At 42.0% G+C, this 24,550-nt stretch overlaps 1 protein-coding gene across 1 annotated transcript in view; it reads right to left on the bottom strand.

Moving 5' to 3' along the window:
- Window positions 1-24,550, bottom strand: part of GTF2F2 (general transcription factor IIF subunit 2) — a 173,870-nt gene that overhangs the window by 37,625 nt on the left and 111,695 nt on the right. The gene's annotated exons all lie outside the window — the stretch shown is intronic.

Raw genomic sequence — 24,550 nt, 5'->3', positions numbered from 1 at the left:
GGAGAGAGAGAGAAAGAGAGAGAGAACGAACAAGGGGGGAGCAGGAAGCATCAACTCCCATATGTGCCTTGACCAGGCAAGCCCAGGGTTTCAAACTGGCGGCCTCAGCATTCCAGGTCAAAGCTTCATCCACTGCACTACCACAGGTCAGGGTACCATTTACTTCTTATTTTAAAAATTATATTAATTTGCCTGACCAGGCAGTGGTGCAATGGATAGAGCGTCGAACTGGGATGCAGAGGACTAAGGATCGAGACCCCGAGGTTGCCAGCTTGAGCGCGAGCTCATCTGGTTTGAGCAAGGCTCACCAGCTTGAGCCCAAGGTCACTGGCTCGAGCAAGGGGTTACTTGGTCTGCTGAAGGCCCGTGGTCAAGGCATACATGAGAAGGCAATCAATGAACAACTAAGGTGTTGCAACGAAAAACTGATGATTGATGCTTCTCATCTCTCTGTTCCTGTCTTTCTGTCCCTATCTATCCCTCTCTCTGACTCTCTGTCTCTGTAAAAAAAAAAAAAAAAATTAATTCATTTGATGTATCAGCACAATAAATCTAAAAAATGTTTTAAGGGGGAAATAGAACAGTTTTTCAAGGTGACTATTTTTAAAAGAGCAAAATGTATCATTGTGCCTTTAGACTTCTCATTAGCAAGATAGCAGAATATAAGAATATGTTTAAAGTACTACAAAAAAACCCACCAAAAACCAACTGCTAACCATATCTAGCTAAATTATAATTGAAGTGTAAGAGTGAAATAAAAGTGTTTTTGGACAAAAAAGAAGTCTATCATTGATAGATCCTCACTGAAAGAACTACTCAAGATGTGTTTCAGTAGGAAGGAAAATGAACCCAAAAGGAACTAGTGAAATGTAATGGTCAAAGCAAAGAAATTAAGAGCCATGATCAATAAAAAAAAATAAAATAAAAAGTGTTCTTTTTTTTCCTTTTTCTTTTTTTTTTTGTATTTTTCTGAAGCTGGAAACGGGGAGAGACAGTCAGACAGACTCCCGCATGCGCCTGACCGGGATGCACCTGGCACGCCCACCAGGGGCGACACTCTGCCCACCTGGGGGCGATGCTCTGCCCCTCCGGGGCATCGCTCTGCCGCGACCAGAGCCACTCTAGTGCCTGGGGCAGAGGCCAAGGAGCCATCCTCAGCGCCCTGGGCCATCTTTGCTCCAATGGAGCCTTGGCTGCGGGAGGGGAAGAGAGAGACAGAGAGGAAGGAGGGGGGGTGGGGTGGAGAAGCAAATGGGTGCTTCTCCCATGTGCCCTGGCCGGGAATCGAACCCGGGTTCCCCGCACGCCAGGCTGACGCTCTACCGCTGAGCCAACCAGCCAGGGCCACCTTTTTCTTTTTTTTAAGAAAGTGGAGCTAACATGAAAGGTGGGAAGAGATTAGAATTAATGCATTTTAAGATTGCTAAATTTAATGCAGTAAAGCATCTATCACATTAATAATCAGAAAAGGAAGTATAATTTCTTTTTTTAAAAGATTTTATTTATTTGTTTATTTATTTATTTAGTATTTTTCTGAAGTGAGAAGCAGGGAGGCAGAGAGACAGACTCCCACATGCTCCCCACTGGGATCCACCAGGGGTTGATGTTCTGTCCATTTGGGCCATTACTCTGTTGCAACCAGAGCCATTCTAGAGCCTTAGGCGGAGGCCATGGAGCCATTCTCAGTTCCCCGGCCAGGAGCCTTCGCTGTGGGAGGGGAAGAGAGAGACAGAGAGAAAGGAGAGGGGGCGGGTGGAGAAGCAGATGGGCACTTCTCCTGTGTGCCCTGGCCGGAAACTGAACCTGGGACATCCACACGCCAGGCGGACGCTCTACCACTGAGCCAACTGGCCAGGGCTAAGATTTTTTTAAATTGATTTTACAGACGGGGAGGGAAGCAAGAAGTATCAACTCATAGTTGCTTCACTTTAGCTATTCATTGCTTACTTGTCATATGTACCTTGACTGGGGAAGCCCAGGGTTTTGAACTGTTGACCTCAGTATTCCAGGTCGACACTCTATTCACTGAGCCACCACCACAGGTCAGGCAGAAGTATAATTTCTTTTTTTTCTCTTTGTGACAGAGACAGAGAGACAGAGAGAGGTACAGATAGGGACAGAGAGACAGGAAGAGAAAGAGATGAGAAGTATTAATTCTTTGTTGCGATTCCTTAGTCTCCTTAGTTGCTCATTGATTGCTTTCTCATATGTGCCTTGACGGGGGTTGGGTGGGTGGGGGGCTGCAGCAGAGCGAGTGACCCCTTGCTCAAGCCAGCAACCTTGGGCTCAAGCCAGCGACCATGGGGTCAAGCTGGTGAGCTCGCGCTAGAAGTATAATTTCTTTTTCTTTTCATTTTTCTGAAGCTGGAAACGGGGAGAGACAGTCAGACAGACTCCCGCATGCGCCCGACCGGGATACACCCGGCACGCCCACCAGGGGCGATGCTCTGCCCACCAGGGGGCGATGCTCTGCCCATCCTGGGCGTCGCCATGTTGCGACCAGAGCCACTCTAGCGCCTGGGGCAGAGGCCACAGAGCCATCCCCAGCGCCCGGGCCATCTTTGCTCCAATGGAGCCTTGGCTGCGGGAGGGGAAGAGAGAGACAGTGAGGAAAGCGCGGCGGAGGGATGGAGAAGCAAATGGGTGCTTCTCCTGTGTGCCCTGGCCGGGAATCGAACCCGGGTCCTCCGCACGCTAGGCCGACGCTCTACCGCTGAGCCAACCGGCCAGGGCCTAGAAGTATAATTTCTTAAAGAAAAAAATCGTTTCTTGGAAGGTTAGTTTGAAAGCCAAAAGAATGTTGGTTATTAAAAATAAATACATGTTCAAGGATCCAAGATGGCAACAGAAGAAAGGAAATTCAGACAATGACATGTGCAGAGGAAGTTGATGTGGAGAGAGGTGACTCTCCACGAGCCAAGGAGAGAGGCCTAGAACACAGCCTTTCCTCGTGGCCCTCGGGAGGAACCAACCCTGCAGACACCCTGATCTCGGGACTGGGGAGGAACCAACCCTGCAGACACCCCTGATCTCGGGACTGGGGAGGAACCAACCCTGCAGACACCCTGATCTCGGGACTGGGGAGGAACCAACCCTGCAGACACCCCTGATCTCGGGACTGGGGAGGAACCAACCCTGCAGACACCCTGATCTCGGGACTGAGGAGGAACCAACCCTGCAGACACCCCTGATCTCGGGACTGGGAGAAAATACATTTCTGTTATGTAAGCCACTGTGACAAAATAAATTTTTGTTGCTTAAGCCAAAGAAATAAAAATAAAATAAAAAATAAAACACATGGTCAACATCATATATTACTTTATTTGAGTGGGACTTTAAATTCTTTGGTTCAACAGAACAGGAACTAAAAATAATTTCATTTAAAATTCATTTGAAAGCACAACTTGCATTTATAACATTTTTATTATTTAATTCCTTGGATGAAGTTTATTATCTATTCTATTTTTAAGTATATTAAATTATTCAGAAGGCATTAGATATCTACCAATTGCTTTTTTAATTGAAAAGGTATAAATACTATTGGGTTTTGTTTTTACTAAGAATCCAAAATCAGCACAGCCATTTCCATATCGAGATGCAATATTTAAATTCTTCCAGTTATTTATAAGTCCACATCTACCCTTTAAAAACACAAAATAATTATTTTATAAAATGTAAGAAAAGTACTCTAGAAGAAACTTACTGTATATATAATCATAAATCAAACGTTACTTTATTTTTCATGTGACAAAAACACTTTTTACAAAGAAAGCACTAGCTAGTGGTCTAGAAGGGAGATGTCCACCCAACGATGGAATTTATAATACTTCATTGGCCTCCAAACTATTCTCAGATGAAACACAAGCTTCTTCCCATGACTTCATGCCCCTCTGGGATCTAGCCCCTGCTCACTCCCACATCTGCGTCAGGCTGCAGCTGTGCCATAACCAGATATCAGAAGGAGCCTCCTGCTGGCCATCACCCAACAAGTGTTTACTGGGTGCCAATCTTTGCCAGTCACTGGGTCAGACACTGGGAATGCTGCAGTAAAGAAAAGCTTTGTCTAGTGGAAGACCAACATTAAACAAACACTTATCTATAACTAACTGCAGTACTGAAGAGAGATAGGGGGTTGGTATGACATAAAAATTAACTCCAGTGTGTGTACTTGAGGGTAAGCTGGACCAGGACTGCTCATGCTTATGAGTTCAGGAAAGGAGACGGGGTGAAAATGACTCCCCCATGCTGACAGAAGTGACTAAGAAAGATAGACCTTTAGAGGGAAAAACATGGAGACATATAGGAATGTTTCTAAAACTAAGCATGTGTAATTCCTTAAGAAAATAGATAAAAAAATAGCTAGGTGGCAGCCTTTTCCTGAACACCTCTGTGTTGTAACCTTAGCCCTACCCCCTAATGCGATCAGTTCTCGGGGTTTGGCCTCTCTAAGCAATAGTCTATCTTTCATGCTGCCACTAAACCTTCCCTGTCTCAACCATCTCACTCCACAATTTAATCTTATCAGACAAAGATGAAAGTGTGCACTAGCCCCTTCCTTCAGCGTTAGATGATGGTTCTCATTACTTCACAATTTGAAAACACCTCAGGTATCTGTTTAGGTATGTCCTTATAAATGGTAGCTTATTCTTGTCATAATCTTGCACTTGAATTGATCTGAAGAATTTATTTGCAGCCACTGCATGCTGATTTGAGGTTCATATAGCAAATTTTCCTTTCGATTCTAATGGAACAGTTCTAAAAGCCAGTGTCATCATCCACCGAGTACCATGTCACTTTTATCCTCAAAGTATTTATAAAACCTTTAAATATATAAAGGGAAACATGGAATTAACTTTTTAAAAATAAAGAGCTCATATAAAAATTAAACCTTTTTAATTATATATTTAAATTTTGTTTTAATTAAAAGGGGATATCTTATGATTCAAAAATATAAAAGGTTAATCTATGAATTGAAAATATAACTGTTTTTTTTTGACAGAGACAGAGTCAGAGAGAGGAACAGACAGGAAGGGAGAGAGATGAGAAGCATCAATTCTTCATTGTGGCATCTTAGTTGTTCATTGACTGCTTGTTCATTAATTGCCTTCTCCTATGTGCCTTGACCTGGGGGGCTACAGCAAAGCGAGTGATCTCTTGCTCAAGCCAGCGACCTTGGGCTTCAAGCCTATGACCTTTGGGGCTCAAGCCAGCAACTATGGGGTCATGTCTATGATCCCATGCTCAAGCCAGTGACCCTGCTCTCAAGCCAGTGAGCCTGTGCTCAAGCTAGCTAGAGAGCCTGCACTCAAGCTTAAACTTCAGGGTTATAAACCTGGGACCTCAGCGTCCCAAGTCAACACTCTCACTCTATCCATTGCACCAACATTGGTCAGGTTGTAGATGTTATTTTCTAATGTAGATATCATTATTTTAGCATTCATCAATCCTTTGTGCTATATCTGCACTTGATTGCAATTTAAGCTGTTGTTAAAATGCAATGTTTCACAAAAGAATGTATATTGTCTTGATTTTGATTTCACTTTTGGTTGGCTCAGTGGTAGAATATCAGCCCAGCATGTGGATGTCCAGGGTTCGATTCCCAGTCAGGGCAAACAGGAGAAGTGACCATCTGCTTCTCCACCTCTCTCCCTCCTCTCTCTCTCTCTTCCCCTCTTACAGGCAAGGTTTTATTGACTTTATTGATTCGAGTGCATTGGCCTGGCCACTGAGGATGGCTCTGTGAAGCCTCTACTTCAGGCACTAAAAATAGCTTGGTTGGGTGAATGGTCCCAAATGGGCAGAGCATCAGCCCCAGACGGGGGTTGCTGGGTGAACCCCAGTCACGGCACATGTGGGAGTCTGTTTCTCAGCTGGGAAAGAAGAAAAAAAGGGAGAGAGTAGAACAGTTAAGGAGGTAAACAGTGCCTCCCAAAAGGGAAAAGAAGTTGCCATTTTGGAGGGTGCAAGAAAGAAAAGTTTCATGGCAAAGAGAAGCAGGGACAGCAGAAGAGCACTGGGACTGCCTGTGAGAGAGCAAGTACATGTCCTCAAAGTATAACAAAAAAGGAAGTTTTGGGAGAAGACCCAGCCCAGGAGCAGGCAGAGGCAAGCTGAGGTAATAACCAAGTGCACATGAGCTGGTTACTAACATGAAAAGGTTCTGATAATGCCTTTTTCTTTTGTGAGAGAGACAGTCAGTGAGAGAGAGACAGATAGGGACAGACAGGAAGGGAGAGAGATGAGAAGCATCAATTCTTCGTTGTGGCACCTTAGTTATTCATTAATTGCTTCCTCATATGTACCTTGACTGGGGGACTACAGCTGAGCTCAAGCCAGTAACCATTCTCAAGCCAGCAACCATTGGGTCATGTCTATGATCCCATGCTCAAGCTGGTGACCTTGGGGCTTTGAACCTAGGTCCTCAGCATCCCAGGTCAGTGCTCAATCCATTGCACCACCGCCTGGTCAGGCCGATGATGCCTATTTTAAAACAGTGACTTTATAGAAAGTTTTAGTATTTGGAGACTAGGACAAAAGATAAAGAGAGCTTCTCAGAGAAATTGTAACAGTAGTACATTTTAATCTATCAGAATGTAAATTTAAGTGGTAATAAAGAAATTTTAGGGCTTGCAATTGACAAGTAATTGAATAATATCCTTATACGGTAGAGCTACTGAAAGGATCATAGATAGTAAATATTAAAGTACCGGAACAAGAGTTTCTTACAAATATTTATTATTTGTAAGTTTCATGAAAACAGGGACCTTCCCTTTATACCTAGGGCCTAGAATAGGCATGTGATATAAAGTACTGAATAAGTGAGGGAAAAAAGGATAAGAAGAAAAGTTTTAGGCTGTATTTAATAAGATGGTAATTTGGTTGTCAAGTCATGTAATTTATAGTAATACTATATATGCTAACATTTAGATTTGGCATTTAAGAATTTATCTTCACTCCATAAGAAATACCCAATAAAGGAAAATACTCCACTATCTATTGTACTTGCACTGTTCAGTGTGGTAGCCACTAGCAATATACAACTATTTAAATTACAATTATTGGGGGACTAGGAGAAACACATGAAGGGATTAAGCAAAGGGAAGAAATGTATAGACACAGACAATGGTGTGGGAACTGCAGGAGGGAAAGGGGGTGAGAGGGAGGCGGTAGAGGGTAGAGGGGGACAGATGATGATGGCTGGAGGTTTGACTTGGAGTGGTGAACACACAATGTAATACAGTGTATACAGATGTTGGTACTATAGAATTGAGAACCTGAAACCTGTATAATTTTGTTAACCGATGTCACCTCAATGAACACAATAAGATTTTTTAAAAGACAAAAGAAAAATCATTAACTATTCTAAAAAATAATTAAAATTAATAAAATGAAAAACTCAGCTCTTCAGGCATACCAGCCACGTTTTAAGTGCTCAAGAGTTACATGTGGCTAGTTGCCACCACACGGGATAACAGATACACTTGTATCACTGCGAAGTCCTATTGGACAGCATAAGAGAAGCACAAACTCAAATGTCTACTGGGATCTGTCAAGTACAGTAGAAAGTGACAGTGAGAAGTAGGACTACTGTGAACTGGAAATGGGGTACATGCTCCTTCCCAAGTCCTCAGTACCAGCTGATACTTAGTCCAATTTTAAGGTGAAATTATTTATTAAATGTTGCCAACTAATTCAATTTAAAAACAAAAGGCAACTCTTCCCCTACAAAACCAAAACCCCTCAAAACCAAAAACATACATATTATACTACCAGACCACTAGATGGCAAACCTCTGATCTATATAGTTATATCCCAGGGGTTCTCTCTGAAGCAGCAGCAAAGAATGAAGATTTATTACTACAAGTAGGGAAGTCATGACATGTGTGTCATAACCATTGGCATCAAGAATACAGTTTTGTTGAAGGACCAGTAATTCCCTCCACTTCCAACCCATGCTTCCATCCAGAGAAGAATCTGAGCTCCAGCTGACAAGCTCTCCTAGATTGTGTTCAGACTAAGAATTGAAAAATATCTCCCACATTAATACAGAAATGTGATCATTTTTGACTTTTTATAGAATTTCTAATTTAATATGATTCAACCTGATAGCTCCCTCTTAATGACAGACTTACTACTGTGTAAACCCTTCCATATGAGCACAGTGTAATTCGGATGGCTCATTAAATCCCATTGCAATGGCGGCTGGCCCATGATTACACAGCTTGTCAGAGGCAGAGAGGGAAAAAGCTTCAAGACTCCTTGTCCAGTGCTCTTCACCTGTATCATAATTGCATCTTAAATATAATGAAGCAATTCAGATAATTTCTCTAGTTGGTAAATGTTATATACTATCCCAATTTAAAATATCTATAGCTATTTAGGAAGACATTATATTCAAAATATGTCCATTACATTAGCTGGCAAGGTGTTCAGAGGGGTCTACAACCCAGCGAGGAAATGATGATTAACACTGGACTTGGTTTACTCTGAGATTTTTGTTAGAAACAACAGCCACCCATAAGTTTTTGGTATGTGTTGAGTAGGGTAAAATAAATGGCAGTCAGTACAATGAAGACTTTTATGTAAGTGTTTTGTTTTTCCAATTAGTGCCTAATTTCTGTTTTTCACGAAAACAATGTAAGACTCAATCCTTTATCGAATTTTCTCTTCTTCAGGAGAAGTATATCAGCAGCATTCCAGAGATTATCTATTTACCTGTGAGCTAAACAACAAAAACTCTTAAACAGGTCAAATACAAGTATTTTATCTCATAGCCAGAATGTTTACTATCTTATGCAGCTTCCTCTTCTCTTACATTTATTTTTAAATATTTTTTGTTAACAGAGACAGAGTCAGAGAGAGGGACAGATAGGAACAGACAGACAGGAAAGAGATGAGAAGCATCAATTCTTTGTTGTGGCACCTTAGTTATTCACTGATTGCTTTCTCATATGTGCCTTGATGGGGGGCGGGGGTTACAGCAAAGTAAGTGAACCCTTGCTCAAGCCAGAAACCTTGGGTTCAAGCTAGCAATCTTGGGCTTCAAACCAGCAACCTCTGGGCTCAAGCTAGAGACCATAGGGTCATGTCTATAATCCCACACTCAAACCAGCAACCCTGCGCTCAAACTCGATAAGCCCGTACTCAAGTCGGCGACCTTGGGGTTTTGAACCTGGGTCTTCCACATCCCAGTCTGGTGCTCTATCCATTGTGCCACCGCCTGGTGATGCACTTACATTTCTTCCTTATGTAATCTACTTATGATCTTGAACTTGAAAATCACACTCAGTGGAAATCTTTAACTGTAGCTAGCAGTACTTCTAAGTGACCAGTACTGTGGTTACATGAAAGAACAGATGCCTAAACTGGAGAAAGGGGACCAGGAAGGCAGCACACATAACAGTTGGTTTGAATGAGTCCAGGAATCAACAGGATAGCTAAGGTTCGCACTGCCTGAATTTTTTTGACAAATAATTATAAATTTTGGCCACCTCTAACTTATCCATTGCAATATTTTTTCTTTAGTCCAAGTCAGGCATGATTTCTTATGTCATTTCATGAGAGCAAACTGCTTTTAATCTTGGAAAGTTTGGATTCTAATGTAAGCGTGTGAGTGACAGGGTAGAAGGAGGAGGGCAGGAAAGAGAATAGAGACAGAAGGAAGGAATATCATTTGATGAAATAACCATTTGCTGATTGTGCTTTTATTGTTAATCAAACACTCTAGTCAGTATTTTAGTACAGGTATAAGTAAATACATGAGGAAAAAATGTTGAGTTGAGCAGGGGCCAATTACCACTTCTTAATATATGACAAAATACCTACTCTTTCTATGCTAGAACTGAAATTTCCCTAAACTCCAATGGGTGATGAGTGTGACAAAAATACTTAAGTTTCATTCCTTAAGAATTAAAACAAACAAATAAGCCCCCTGCTGAGATCAGTAAACAAGACTACCACTGAGATAACTGAGAAGAAAACAAATCAAGACTTCAAAGCAAAACCCGACAGTGGATTACAAACAACAGCTGATGCTAACCCAAGAAAACCTAGAAATAACACAACTGAAAATTGGAGGCAGACAACACCAAACCTAGACCAAACCAGCCCTACAAACAACACACCCAAATATGCAGACATAATGAGAAAACAGAGAAGTGCAATCCAAATAAAACCACAAGAGAAATCTCCAGAAAAGGAACTGAGTGATATGGAAATAACCAAATTAGTGGATGCAGAGTTTAAAATAATGATTGTAAGGATGCTTAGGGATCTTAGAACAACAATGGATGATCATTATGAACACCTAAATAAAGAGATAGCAAGTATAAAAAAGGACATTGAAATATTAAAAAAGAAATCAGTTGGAGGTGCCAAATACAATATCAGAAATGAAGACCACCATGGAAGGAATTAAAAGCAGGATGGATGAAGCTGAGAATTGAATCAGCGAGTTGGAGGACAAGATGAACAAAGGCATGGAAGCAGAGCAGAAAAAAGAAAAGAGACTCAAAAAGTCTGAGGAAACCCTAAGAGAGCTCTGTGACAACATGAAGAAAAATAAAATCTGCATCATAGGGGTTCATGAAGAAAAAGAGAAAGAACAAGGGATAGAAACTTTATTCAATCAAATCATAGCTGAAAACTTCCCTAAATTGATGCAAGGATGTATCTCACAAGTTCAAGAAGCGCAGAGAACTCCATTAAAGAGAAACCCAAAGAAACCTACACCAAGACACATCATAATTAAAATACCAAAGCTAAGCGATAAAGAGAAAATATTAAAAGCTCCTAGAGAAAAAAAGGCTATCACCTACAAAGGAGCCCCCATAAGGATGACATCCGACTTCTCAACCGAAACACTCGAGGCCAGAAGGGAATGGCAAGAAATATTCAAAGTCATGCAGAACAAGAGCCTACAACCAAGACTACTTTATCCAGCAAGGCTATCGTTTAAAATTGAAGGAGAAATAAAAAGCTTCCCAGACAAAAAAACCCTCAAACTCAAGGAATTCATTACAACCAAACCAATGCTGCAGGAAATGTTAATGGGCCTGTTATAAACAGATCAAAGTGGGAAAAGAATATAGCAAAAGAGGAATACAGCTTTAAAGAATAAAATGACAATAAACAACTACATATCAATAATAACCTTAAATATAAATGGATTAAATGATCCAATCAAAAGACACAGGGTAGCTGCCTGGATAAGAAAACAGGACCCATACATATGCTGTCTACAAGAGACACACCTTAAAACAAAAGATGCACATAGACTGAAGGTAAAAGAATGAAAAAAAATTTTCATGCAAATGGAAATGAAAAAAAAGCTGGGGTAGCAATACTTATATCAGACAAAATGGCTAAAGTAAGACAAAGGCTATAGTAAGAGATAAAGAAGGTCACTACATAATGATAAAGGGAGCAATCCAACAGAAAGATATAACCATTATAAATATCTATGCACCTAATATAGGAGCACCTAAATATATAAAGCAGACTTTGATGGATATAAAGGGTGAGATCAACAGCAATACTATAATAGTAGGAGATTTCAATACCCCATTAACATCACTAGAGAGATCCTCAAGAAAGAAAATTAACAAAGAAACAGCAGACTTAAAGGACACACTAGATCAACTCGATTTAATAGATATCTTTAGAACCTTTCACCCTAAAGCAGCAGAATATACATTCTTTTCAAGTGCTCATGGTATATTCTCTAGGATAGACCACATGTTAGGACACAAAAGCAGTCTCAATAAATTTAAGAAGACTGAAATAATATCAAGCATTTTCTCTGATCACAATGGCATGAAACTAGAAATCAACCACAACAGAAAACCTGAAGAATACTCAAACACATGGAAACTAAATAGCATGTTATTAAATAACAAATAAGTTAACAATAAAATTAAAGAAGAAATAAAAAAATTCCTATAAACAAATGATAATGAGCAAATAACAACTCAAAATTTATGGGACACAGCAAAAGCAGTTCTGAGAGGGAAATTCATAGCACTATAGACATTCCTTAAGCTTGAAAAAGCTCAAACAAACATCTAAAACAGGGGACCCCAAACTATGGCCCGCGGGCTGCATGTGGCCCCCTGAGGCCATTTATCTGGCCCCTGCCGCACTTCCGGAAGGGGCACCTCTTTCATTGGTGGTCAGTGAGAGGAATACATTGAATATCTCATTAGCCAAAAGCAAACCCATAGTTCCCACTGAAATACTGGTCAGTTTGTTGATTTAAATTTACTTGTTCTTTATTTTAAATATTGTATTTGTTCCTGTTTTTTTTTACTTTAAAATAAGATATATGCAGTGTGCATAGGGATGTGTTCATAGTTTTTTTTATAGTCCAGCCCTCCAACAGTCTGAGGGACAGTGAACTGGCCCCCTATGTAAAAAGTTTGGGGACCCCTGATCTAAAAGAACTAGAAAAAGAACAGCAAGTAAGGCCCAGAGGTAGTAGAAGTAAGGAAATAATAAAGATCAGAGCAAAAATAAATGACATAGAAGCTAAAGAAACAATACAGAGGATCAATGAAACTAGGAGCTGGTTCTTTGAAAGGGTAAACAAGATTGATGAACCTTTAACCAGACTCACCAAGAAAATAAGAGAGAGGACTCAAATAAATAAAATTAGAAATGAAAGTGGAGAAATAACAACCGACACAACAGAAATACAAAATATTGTAAGAAAATACTATGAAGAACTGTATGCCAAAAAATTAAACAATCTAGGTGAAATGGACAAATTCCTTGAAACATTATAATCTTCCAAAAATCAATCTGGAAGAATCAGAAAACCTAAACAGACCGATTACAATAAAAGAGATCAAAACAGTTATCAAAAAGCTCCCCCCCCCAAAAAAAAAACCCCTGGGCCCGATGGCTTCACTGGTGAATTCTACAAAATAATCAAAGAAGAACTACCTCCTATCGTTCTCAAGCTATTTCAAAAAATTAAAGAGGAAGAAACACTTTCAAGTTCCTTTTATGAGGCGAGCATAATTCTGATTCCAAAACCAGGCAAAGACAACACAAAGAAAGAAAATTATAGGCCAATATCCCTGATGAATTTAGAGGTTAAAATCCTCAACAAAATATTTGCAAACTGGATCCAGCAATACATGAAAAAAATCATACACCATGATCAAGTGGGATTTATTCTTGGGAGGCAAGGATGATACAACATTTGTAAATCAATCAATGTGATTCATCACATAAACAAAAGGAAGGAGAAAAACCACATGATAATTTCAATAGATGCAGAAAAAGCATTTGATAAAATCCAGCACCCATTTATGATCAAAACTTAGCAAAGTGGGAATACAGGGAACATACCTCAACATGATAAAGGCCATCTATGACAAACCCACAGCCAACATTATAATTAATGGACAGAAACTAAAAGCAATTCCCCTAAAATCAGGAACAAGGCAGGGGTGCCCCCTTTCACCACTCTTAGTTCACATGGTACTGGAAGTCGTAGCTACAACAATCAGACAAGAAGAAGAAATAAAAGGCACCCAAATTAAAAAAGAAGTAAAACTATCATTATTTGCAGATGATATGATAATGTATACAGAAAACCTTAAAGTCTCAGTCAAAAAACTACTGGACCTAATAAACGAATTCAGCAAGGTGGCAGGATATAAAATTAATACACAGATATCAGAGGCATTTTTATACACAAACAATGAACTGTCAGAGAAATTAAGGAAACAATCCCCTTCACAACTGCAACAACAACAAAAAAATAAAGTACCTAGGAGTAAATTTAACCAAAAGGTTAAAGACTTGTATTCAGAAAATTATAAAACATTGATAAAAGAAATCAAGGAAGACACAAACAAGTGGAAGCATATACCGTACTCACGGTTAGGAAGAATAAATATAATTAAAATGTCTATATTACCCAAAGCAATTTATAAATTCAATGCAATACCAATTAAAATACCAATGACATACTTCAAAGATATAGATCACACATTCCAAAAATTTATATGGAACCAAAAAAGAACACGAATAGCTTTAGCAATCTTTAAAAAGAAGAATAAGCCCTGGCCGGTTGGCTCAGCGGTAGAGTGTTGGCCTGGCGTGTGGGGGACCCGGGTTCGATTCCCGGCCAGGGCACATAGGAGAAGCGCCCATTTGCTTCTCCACCCCCCCCTCCTTCCTCTCTGTCTCTCTCTTCCCCGCCCGCAGCCGAGGCTCCATTGGAGCAAAGATGGCCCGGGCGCTGGGGATGGCTCCTTGGCCTCTGTCCCAGGCGCTAGAGTGGCTCTGGTTGCGGCAGAGTGATGCCCCGGAGGGGCAGAGCATCGCCCCCTGGTGGGCAGAGCGTTGCCCCTGGTGGGCGTGCCGGGTGGATCCCGGTCGGGCGCATGCAGGAGTCTGTCTGATTGTCTCTCCCCGTTTCCAGCTTCAGAAAAGAGAAAAAAAAAAAAAAAAGAAAAAAAAAAAGAAAAAGAAGAATAAAGTGGGAGGTATCACACTTCCTGATATCAAGTTATACTACAAGGCCATTGTACTCAAAACAGCTTGGTACTGGCATAAGAACAGGCATATAGATCAATGGAACAGAACATAGAACCCAGAAATAAACCCATATCTTTATGGAGAATTGATATTTGACAAAGGAGGTAAGAGTGGAGTAAAGACAGTCTCTAACAAACGGTGTTGGGAAAACTGAACAGCTACTCTCAAGAAAATGAAACCAGACCACTAACTTACACCATGCACAAAAATAAACTCAAAATGGATAAAGGACTTAAATGTAAATCATGAAACCATAAGCATCCTAGAAGAAAACATAGGCAGTAAGCTCACCGACATCTATCGCAGCAATATCTTTGCTGATTTATCTCCATAGGCAAATGAAATAAAAGACAGGATAAACAAATGGGACTATATCAAACTAAAAAGCTTTTGCATAGCGAAAGACAATATGAATAGAATAAGAAGACAAACCACACAATGGGAGAACATATTCGACAATACATCTGATAAGGGATTAATAACCAAAATTTATAAAGAACTTGTAAAACTCAACACCAGGAAGACAAACAATCCAATCAAAAAAATGGGCACAAGAAATGAATAGACAGTTCTACAAAGAGGACATACAGATGGCCAATAGACAAATGAAAAAATGTTCAACATCACTAATCATCAGAGAAATGCAAATTAAAACCACAATGAGATACCACCTCACACCAGTTAGAATGGCGCTCATCAACAAAACAACACAGAATAGGTGCTGGTGGATGTGGAGAAAAGGGAACCCTCCTGCACTGCTGGTGAGAATGCAGACTGGTGCAGCCACTCTGGAAAACAGTATGGAGATTCCTCAAAAAATTAGAAATGGAACTGCCCTTTGACCCAGCCATCCCACTTATAGGAATATATCCCAAGGATACCATATCACCGACTGAAAAAAAGAAATGCACCCCCATGTTTATGGCAGCATTGTTCACAAAAACGAAGATCTGGAAACAGCCCAAGTGTCCATCAGTGCAGTGGTTCCCAACCTCTGGACCGCAGACTGGTACTGGTCCGTGGGCCATTTGGTACTGGTCCGCAGAGAAAGAATAAATAACTTACCTTATTTCCGTTTTATTTATATTTAAGTCTGAACAATGTTTTATTTTTAAAAAATGACCAGATTCCTTCTGTTACATCCGTCTAAGACTCACTCTTGACGCTTGTCTCGGTCACGTGATATACATCTATCCGTCCCACCCTAAAGGCTGGTCTGTGAAAATATTTTCTGACATTAAACCGGTCCCTGGCCCAAAACAGATTGGGGACCACTGCATCAGTGGACAAGTGGATTAAAAAGCTGTGGTACTTATTATATACACAATGGAATACTATGGGGCTATGAAAAAGAAGGAAATATTACCTTTCGCAACAATATGGAGGAACCTGGAAACTATTATGTTGAGTGAAATAAGCCAGGCAGAGAAAAATATCATATGACCTCACTCATTTGAGGAATCCAAGGAATAATGTGAACTGAGGAACGGAACTGAGAAAGAGGAGGGATCGAAGAAAGCAGAGGAAAAGAGGACAGAGGGAAAGGGGATGATAGGATGGGATAAACCTGAAGGGAAGGGGGGAGGGTGCTGTAGGGAGGGGGGCAAAGGAGATGTTGAGGGGAATAGGGGGGAGGGGGGATGCATTCAGGGTGACCCTAGAATCTATGTAAACACAATTAATTAAAAAAAGAATTAAAACAAACAAAAAAACCAAACTTTTCATTTTATTTCCCTCCTCCCAACTCCAACAAAAGTAAAAGCCCTAAATAATTTGGTATGGTTTTGCCTGACCAGGCGGAGGCACAATGGATAGAGCTTTGGACTGGGATGCAGAGGACCCAGGTTCGAGACCCCAAGGTCGCCAGCTTGAGCGTGGGCTCATCTGGTTTGAGCAAAGTTCACCGGCTTGGACCCAAGGTCGCTGGCTCGAGCAAGGGGTTACTTGGTCTGCTGAAGGTCCGTGGTCAAGGCATATATGAGAAAGCAATCAATGAACAACTAAGGTGTCGCAAGGAAAAACTGATGATTGATGCTTCTCATCTCTCTCTGTTCCTGTCTGTCTGTCCCTATCTATCCCTCTCTCTGTCTCTGTAAAAAAAAACCCAACCCCCCCCCCAAAACTTGGTATGGTTTCCACAGGTAGAGGTGAAAGCTTATCTATCAAAAAGACCAGTGAGCCTGACCTGTGGTGGCGCAGTGGATAAAGCATCGACCTGGAAATGCTGAGGTCGCTGGTTCAAAACCCTGGGCTTGCCTGGTCAAGGCACATATGGGAGTTGATGCTTCCAGCTCCTCCCCCCTTCTCTCTCTCTCTCTCTCTCTCCTCTCTATAATGAATTAAAAAAATAAAATAAAATAAAGACCAGTGAAATTTACAACTTAATATTCGAAAGAATACCAAAGAAATATCTTTTATATTAAAATTCATGCTGATAATTTTCCATTAAAACAACCAGAGATTAAAGCAAACCTGTGGGAGACAGAATGCCCTTGAATAATGCTTAGTCCAGAAAGTATATCACCATAGGTCAGGGTTTAACCAGCCTCTGGTTTTAAGTTCCACTTTTACTGCTAGCTGAGACCTTGGTCATGTTAATCAACCTCTTTAACATCTTGGTACCAAGGGGGTGGGGAGAAAAGGATGAGAGCAACAGAAATAGGTGAGATAATCTTTATAAAACACTTAGTGAATGGCCTGGCCCATAATATGCATTCATTTGAGCTATTATTGTGGTTATTATTGTAAGGTCGGTGGATAGAGGGATGGTCACGTGGAGAACTCAGACCCGCCCACTTTGGCTAGGACCGCCCACAATCAAGCCGGCCAAAGGAAGCTTCCCAGGAACCATTTGGAAAGAAGCGATCGTCTGCCAGCCAGTGAAATTTCACCACGTCATAGTAGCTCCACTTCCCTAGAGGGACCCTTTAAATATCTGCCACGCGGTTTAATCTTTGCAACTTCTCTGGCCTCCATGTTTCCTCGGGGCCAGGGAACCTTGCCGGGCGGGGTGTGTGCTCTGTACTCAATAAAGCCGTCTGTTATTCCACACTTTGCGGTTCCTAGCCCTCTTCCTTCCTTCTCGGCAGGGAAAAATACCTTACATTTTTGGTGCCAAAACCCGAGAGGAGTTAGAAGTCTGCAAGGACCGCTCCTTCCTTCTCCCCTCCGAGAAAGAACCAGGAGAAAGAACCAGGGTCTCCGATCTCCAACCCACTTCGGCGCATGGTGCGGTAAGTCCCCTGCCTCCAGCTTTCCTTTCAGTTCTTTCCTCCGAGACTCCCTGTCCGAAACTGTAGCTACGTCAGGGAAGTCTTTTCTGTCTGTCCGTCTGTCCGAGTGAGCCTGTGCTTGTGGAGACCTCCCCAAGCACATCCACTTTCATCCATGGCTGGACCTTGAGTTTTTAGGATGCTAATGCTCAGGTCTGACCACTCCGAGAACTGAGTGTGGCTGTTGGGGCACAGGAATTTCCCTCCCTAAGGAAGAAGAAACTGTTCTTCTTCTCCGCTGTGGCCAGGCCACAGAACCCACTCAATTAGCCTCCTGAAGGGACTTTTGGTGTTAACACCCTCACCAATTTAACTATCGCCAAAAAAGCTGGGAACTGATTGGAGATCTCTACATTCACGGCCTCCTAATTATTTGCGCAACCGTCCTTAATCTCTGTGCTGCCTGTTCCACCACGCAGGCCTTTTTCTAGCCAGAGAAACCTTACCTAAAACCTCTATTCCTAATCTTTCCTTCTCCGCGGACTCCAAACTCTCTCTCCTCTCCCTTCGCAAAAACCTGTTTCTTATTCGCCATCTACTAACTACCTTCTCTTTCTCCTCCCCTGCTGTCCAGGGGCCCCTCCCTTCACTGTGTTCTCTAGTCCCGCCTCCGTCAGGCCTTTCTCAGCCTGGCATTGGCTCTTACACAGGTTTTCAGGAAGTCCAACCCCAATTTTCTTACAGGAAGGTCCTGCCCTGTCCTGCCTTTGGCTCCAGCATTTTTCCTGCGGGATCTGGGTGCCGGGCTCCGCATGAGCCCCCCCTCCTCTTATTTCCAAACCCTCAAACCCCTATCTGGAACCTGTGAACACCGGCATTTAAAGTTTTTAACGGTTCCAACTAGTAGAAACAGGTCTGTTCGCCAGGCCCCCATGCAGCAGAAGGTAACGCTCCAAACCCCGACTCTTGTGGCAACCCTGAGACCAGCAGAGCCACCAGCAGCTTGCTTTAAGTGTGGCAAGCAGGACCACTGGCCCCGGCAGGGCCCCTTCCCATGGCTGCCCACTGAGCCCTGCCCTGACTGCAAGCAGCCCAGTCACTGGCAGAGAGATTTCCCCTTTGGGCAACAGGTTTTTTCCTCAGTGCCTCTACGTGGAGGACAAGCCGCCCAAATGGAAGGGCAATCCAGCCAGGTGGGTGCATCGCTCAAACTCCTAGGACACGGCCTGGACTCGGCGAACCCAGGGTTCTGCAACAAGTGGGTAAGTCAGTACACCTCATTTCTTGTGGACATGGGGACTGCCTTCTCTGTTTTTGCCTTCATACTCTGGACCTCTAGTTCCCTCACAGGTTTTGGTTATGGGAATGGATGGGACCCTCTTCCTTTCCCCTTTTTACGCCACTCCTGACATGCAGTTTTGCCTCAAGCTTGCCTCCTTATAGGACCTCTGGCAGTCGGAACCACTGGACTCCATCCATCTCCAGCTCACCGAAAGGCTGGACCCTGCAAATTCCCCTATTACTCCTCTCTTTTTTTTAAATCCTTACAGGACCGCATCTGCGAAGTTTCTCCAGTCACAGCCACACAGATGTTCCTCTTGACACCCCTCAAAGCCACCACCTTCTGATCTCCCCCTCCCCACAATGCCCCTATTCAGCAGGAAGTAGCCAGACGAATAAACGGCGCCCTTTTTCTATTTAACACAAAAGGTCAGAATGTAAGGTCGGTGGATAGAGGGATGGTCACGTGGAGAACTCAGACCCGCCCACTTTGGCTAGGACCGCCCACAATCAAGCCCACCAAAGGAAACTTCCCAGGAACCATTTGGAAAGAAGCGATCGTCTGCCAGCCAGTGAAATTTCACCACGTCATAGTAGCTCCACTTCCCTAGAGGGACCCTTTAAATATCTGCCACGCGGTTTAATCTTTGCAACTTCTCTGGCCTCCATGTTTCCTCGGGGCCAGGGAACCTTGCCGGGCGGGGTGTGTGCTCTGTACTCAATAAAGCCGTTTATTATTCCACACTTTGCGGTTCCTAGCCCTCTTCCTTCCTTCTCTGCGGGGAAAAATATCTTACAATTATCACTCAAGCACCCACACTGAAAAGAAACGTATGAAAATTATTTCAATAAACACAACTTTTAATAATTATCTGTTTTACCAATTAGATTTTAAAACCAAGATTTATGGAATCTGTGTTCATCCCTTATTCTGATGGGGGATATTTGGCTACAATAGATTAATAGCACTTTCTTTGATCTCCTCTGGCAAAGCATAAAATGCTTATGAAAGTGCTAATTAGCACTAATTAAATTTAACCACAGCATCAAAAGACATAGTGCTAATTAGAACTAATTAAATTTAACCACAGCATCAAAAGACATAAAATTTGGTAGTTTACAGCTTTGGGTAAAAAATACTGGTTTTTTTTTTAAGTGAGAGAGAGAGAGAGAGAGAGAGGAGAGATGAGAAACATCACCTTGTAGTTGTGGCACCTTAGTTGTTCAATGACTGCTTCTCATATGTGCCTTAATGGGGGTGGGGTGGGGTGAGGTGGAGCAGGGTGGAGTTGGGGGGCGCAAGCTGCGCCAGTGACTCCTTGTTCAAGCCAGCAACCTTAGGCTCAAGCCAGAGACCATGGGATCATTTCGATGAGCCTACACTCAAGCTGGTGAGCCTGTGCTCAGGCCATGTAAGCCCGTGCTCAAGCTGGGGACCTCAGGGTTTTGAACCTAGGACCTGAGCTTTCCAGGTCATCTCTCCATCCAATGCACTACCACTGGTCAGACAACTATACATCTTATTTTAGAAACTCACTGAATTTTAGATATAGGCAAAATATTTTGTATTTAACCCTCAGGGCATTCAAATCAATATCTCATACATGACTTTCAATCAGTAGTGACTCAAACGTGTGTCTGAGTTTAACAAAAGTAGAAAAATGTATTTGAGCAGAACATTTTCTTAAATTATGCAGATAACTCATAACCATTTCTAAACTAACAGTCTCAAAAATTATCTTTCCCTGTTTTCCTCATATTAAAATATGATTCAAAGAGGTTATATAATTTTCTTCCCAGCAGACAGGGTCAATTGCAGACAAACTGTACAATGGGTACAGCTACTGAACAAAGTAACTTTTATTCTTCTCTATTCCTTTATTGTGAACATCTATTTTATTATATAAAATGGAGAGAGAGAGAGGAAGGAGGAGGGAGAGGGAGAGGGAGAAAGGGGGGAAGGGGATGGGGGAGAGAGAAGGAGAGGGAGAAGGACAGGAAGAGGCGGAGGGGGAGGGGGTTCAATATTTAGAGCTAAGAAAGAAAGAAAGAAGGATTTGAACTTGCTGTATTTTTATGCAGATCAAAATGAAAATATCAGTGACTAAAAATAAGTGGGCTTTGGGTTTAATTCATAGAAAGAGGTTAGTGTATGCAGTGTTTGAAAAAACAATTTAGATGTGAAATGAAGTTGGTGGTTAAAAGTGAGCCTTTACATGTTTGTAACAGATGTTACAACAATTTCTGTATCATTTAAGACTATATTAGATTCTTCAAACTGTGAACTATATTATGAGGAAAAGACCATCTTCTCCAAATAATGTATATTAGAGAATGTGCATTTTCTATGTTATACTATGCATTTTAAAAAATGGAAAAATGATTCATGTAACCGTTAATTTAAGAGGTGACTAAAGGAATTTAAAGTTGAGTGTGTAGTCAGGGAAATGAATGTGGTAACGTAGGTTACGGAGGCTGACCTAACAGAAATTAGACAATAAATGACTAGAAAAATTACTGTGATGAGAAGTACTTTGCAATTTTCATATTTATTATATTATACCCCAAAGGCTTATAATCAGAATTACTTTAAATGGTTTAAAGCTAAGCACCTAAGATTATTAAGAGCCCCAATTGCTAACTTTCTCATCAATTTCTCTAACTCCTAAAAACACTTAGGTTAGAGATTAAATAAACTGCTTAGGGTGATAGAAGCAATGTTTCCCCAGCCAGCCACTGTGACAACATATTGCAAATATAAGTCATTTTTCTAAATTAAAATTTCTATGATCCTATGACTACATGAGTAGTGCCAACAGAATACAACAGTGGGATCAAACACCATCTATTCAACAAATTTAAAAATACCATTCTGCAAAATTCTAGTTGCCTCTGAGTAGAAATCAGAATTATGAGCTGCATATCATGTCAAACTGTAGGAAGCTACTTAGGCGTACACTAACAAAGACATTGTTGCTATCTTTCAAAGATTAAGACAGCTTCTGGTGTTAACTAGAACCAAATCAAGCCAGGGGAGAAAGAAGAGTGGTTTGGTTCAAGGGAGAGGGCTGTTTATGACCAGCTGCTGCAGGAGCGATACTGGTATTCAAGACGGGAAGTCATTTAGATGGTCATTTAGGATGTCACAGAGAGAAAGGAGGACTCCATACTGATTCACTATTTGAAGCTTTCTACTGTGAACAGTCTTCCAGGCCACAGAGTCTCAATTTCTCTCCATCAAGGGGATGAAGAGAGGGGTAAGAAAGATTTCTGGGCCCTGGCCGGTTGGCTCAGTGGTAGAGCGTCGACCTGGCGTGCAGAAGTCCTGGGTTCTATTCCTGGCCAGGGCACACGGGAAAGGTGCCCATCTGCTTCTCTACCCCTCCCCCTCTCCTTCCTCTCTGTCTCTCTCTTCCCCTCCTGCAGCTGAGGCTCCACTGGAGCAAGGATAGCCCAGGCGCTGGGGATGACTCCTTGGCCTCTGCCCCAGGCGCTAGAGTGGCTCTGGTCGTAACAGAGCGATGCCCCGGAGGGGCAGAGCATCACCCCCTGGTGGGCAGAGCGTCGCCCCCTGGTGGGCGTGCCGGGTGGATCCCGGTCGGGCGCATGCGGGAGTCTGTCTGACTGTCTCTCCCCGTTTCCAGTTTCAGAAAAAAAAAAGAAAAGAAAGATTTCTGCACATTTTAAATAGAAAGAATTTACACTTAACATTAAAAAATGGAAATAAGAGTTGCATATAAACTTCTTTGATACAGTGACAAAAAATTAATGCTAGAATTAGAAGGAGAAGGAGGAGGAGGAGGAAGGGAGAGGGAGGGAGGCAAAGAGGAGAAGCGAAGACTAAATGGTGTGAGAAGATTATTAATTCAGGCTAGAAAAGCTCACATATGCCAAACTAAGCTATTAGGCGTCAGAAAAACAGGAACTACAGGCAAGAGTTCACTTAAAATAAAGATGAATTCAGCAGCTACAAGGAGCACGAGCCAAGGTAGGGAGTGACTGCTGACAGGGAGAACAATAGCCAAGCGATGAAGAGAAGCCACAGAACACCTGTGAGCTGAAGGGGAGAATGATGAGTACATATGACAATGACCTAAAATGGGTTCTGGAGACCTAATATAAGCCAAGTCCAGTGTCAGGTACTGTGGGAGAAACCAAACTGAAAAAAACTACAAGCTGGTGGAGAAGTAGGCAAGAAAGACAACTTTTTTGAACTTCTGAGGATTCCTCACCATTCCTGGAACATGCCACCTTCTTTTCTGGCCCTCATTCCTCCTCCGGCCAGGCAGACTGCCCTGGGCCCTCAGGTCCCCAGCACAGCCAGTTCATATGCCCTAGCGGTTGCTCCATGTCCCACTACTCACTCCTCTCTCCCGCAGCCTCACTAGGACTACAGTGTTCCCACAGCTGCCTGAAAGTGCAAGCGTCATGTTAAAGAAGGAAAGACAATTCAACACATTACTCAATTATGTTCCACTTTCAGAGTGTCTACTATCTTCCAGAGACTGTATTAACAACTGATTTACACTCATATTTTAAAAAACTGATTTTACAGAGAGAGGAAGGGAGAGAAAGAGACATCAACTTGTTGTTCCACTCATTCCTCGCAACCTCGGCATGTCAAGAACCACACTCTACCCAGTAACCTACCAGGCTGGGGCCTGATATACACTAATTTTAAAGCCCACTAGCAAAAACTAGGATGGAAATCTTCAATGAAAGCAAATGAAGGCAAGCCTATTAGAGAGGAAACCTAACTCAAGCAAAGTTTTATGACAGTGTTTTCTCAAAACACTTTTGTTGAGGTATAATTGACATAAAATAAACTGCAGATACTTAAAGTGCACAATTTGATGTTTTCACACACGTAGATCCTTGTGAAATCCTGTGATATTTGTTTTAGAAAAATGGCCCAGGATGACATAAGAGGAATGATGGAGTGAGAGATCTCCTTAACCTCTCCCCTTGAAATTTTAACAATTTGAACAGCTGTAACTCAGCACAGGAACCCCGCTGGGTGCACAGGCACACCTGACTGCATAGCCGAGAAGAAAGAAACCTGGTGTATCCGGGTTTCCTCCTGCTGGGAGGACTGGAAAAATGGGGGCGGGGCACCCTCAGGAGTGAAAAACTAGGGCAGCGGCTGAGTGCTGGGACAGGGCAGAAGACTAAACTCTGTGACACTACTGGTGCTCCCGTGGTCTGCCAGCAGCCCTCACTTAGGACAGAGCAAGGGAAGTAAAGGCAAAAATAAATGAACGGGACTACACCAAACTAAAAAGTTTCTGCACAGCAAAAGAATCTGACAATAAAACCAAAAGGCAGCCAACCAAATGGGAGTTGATATTCACAAACAACAGCTCTGACAAGGGGTTGATATCCAAAATATATAAAGAACTCAAGAAGCTCAACAACAAACAAGCCAATTAAAAATGTGGAGAGAATCTAAACAGACACTTCTCCCATGAAGACATACAAATGACAGATACATGAAAAGATGCTCATCT

The sequence above is a fragment of the Saccopteryx leptura genome, chromosome 4 (assembly GCF_036850995.1).
Source record: "Saccopteryx leptura isolate mSacLep1 chromosome 4, mSacLep1_pri_phased_curated, whole genome shotgun sequence".
Lineage (NCBI taxonomy): Eukaryota > Metazoa > Chordata > Mammalia > Chiroptera > Emballonuridae > Saccopteryx > Saccopteryx leptura.
This window is presented reverse-complemented; position numbering and strand designations above follow the sequence as displayed.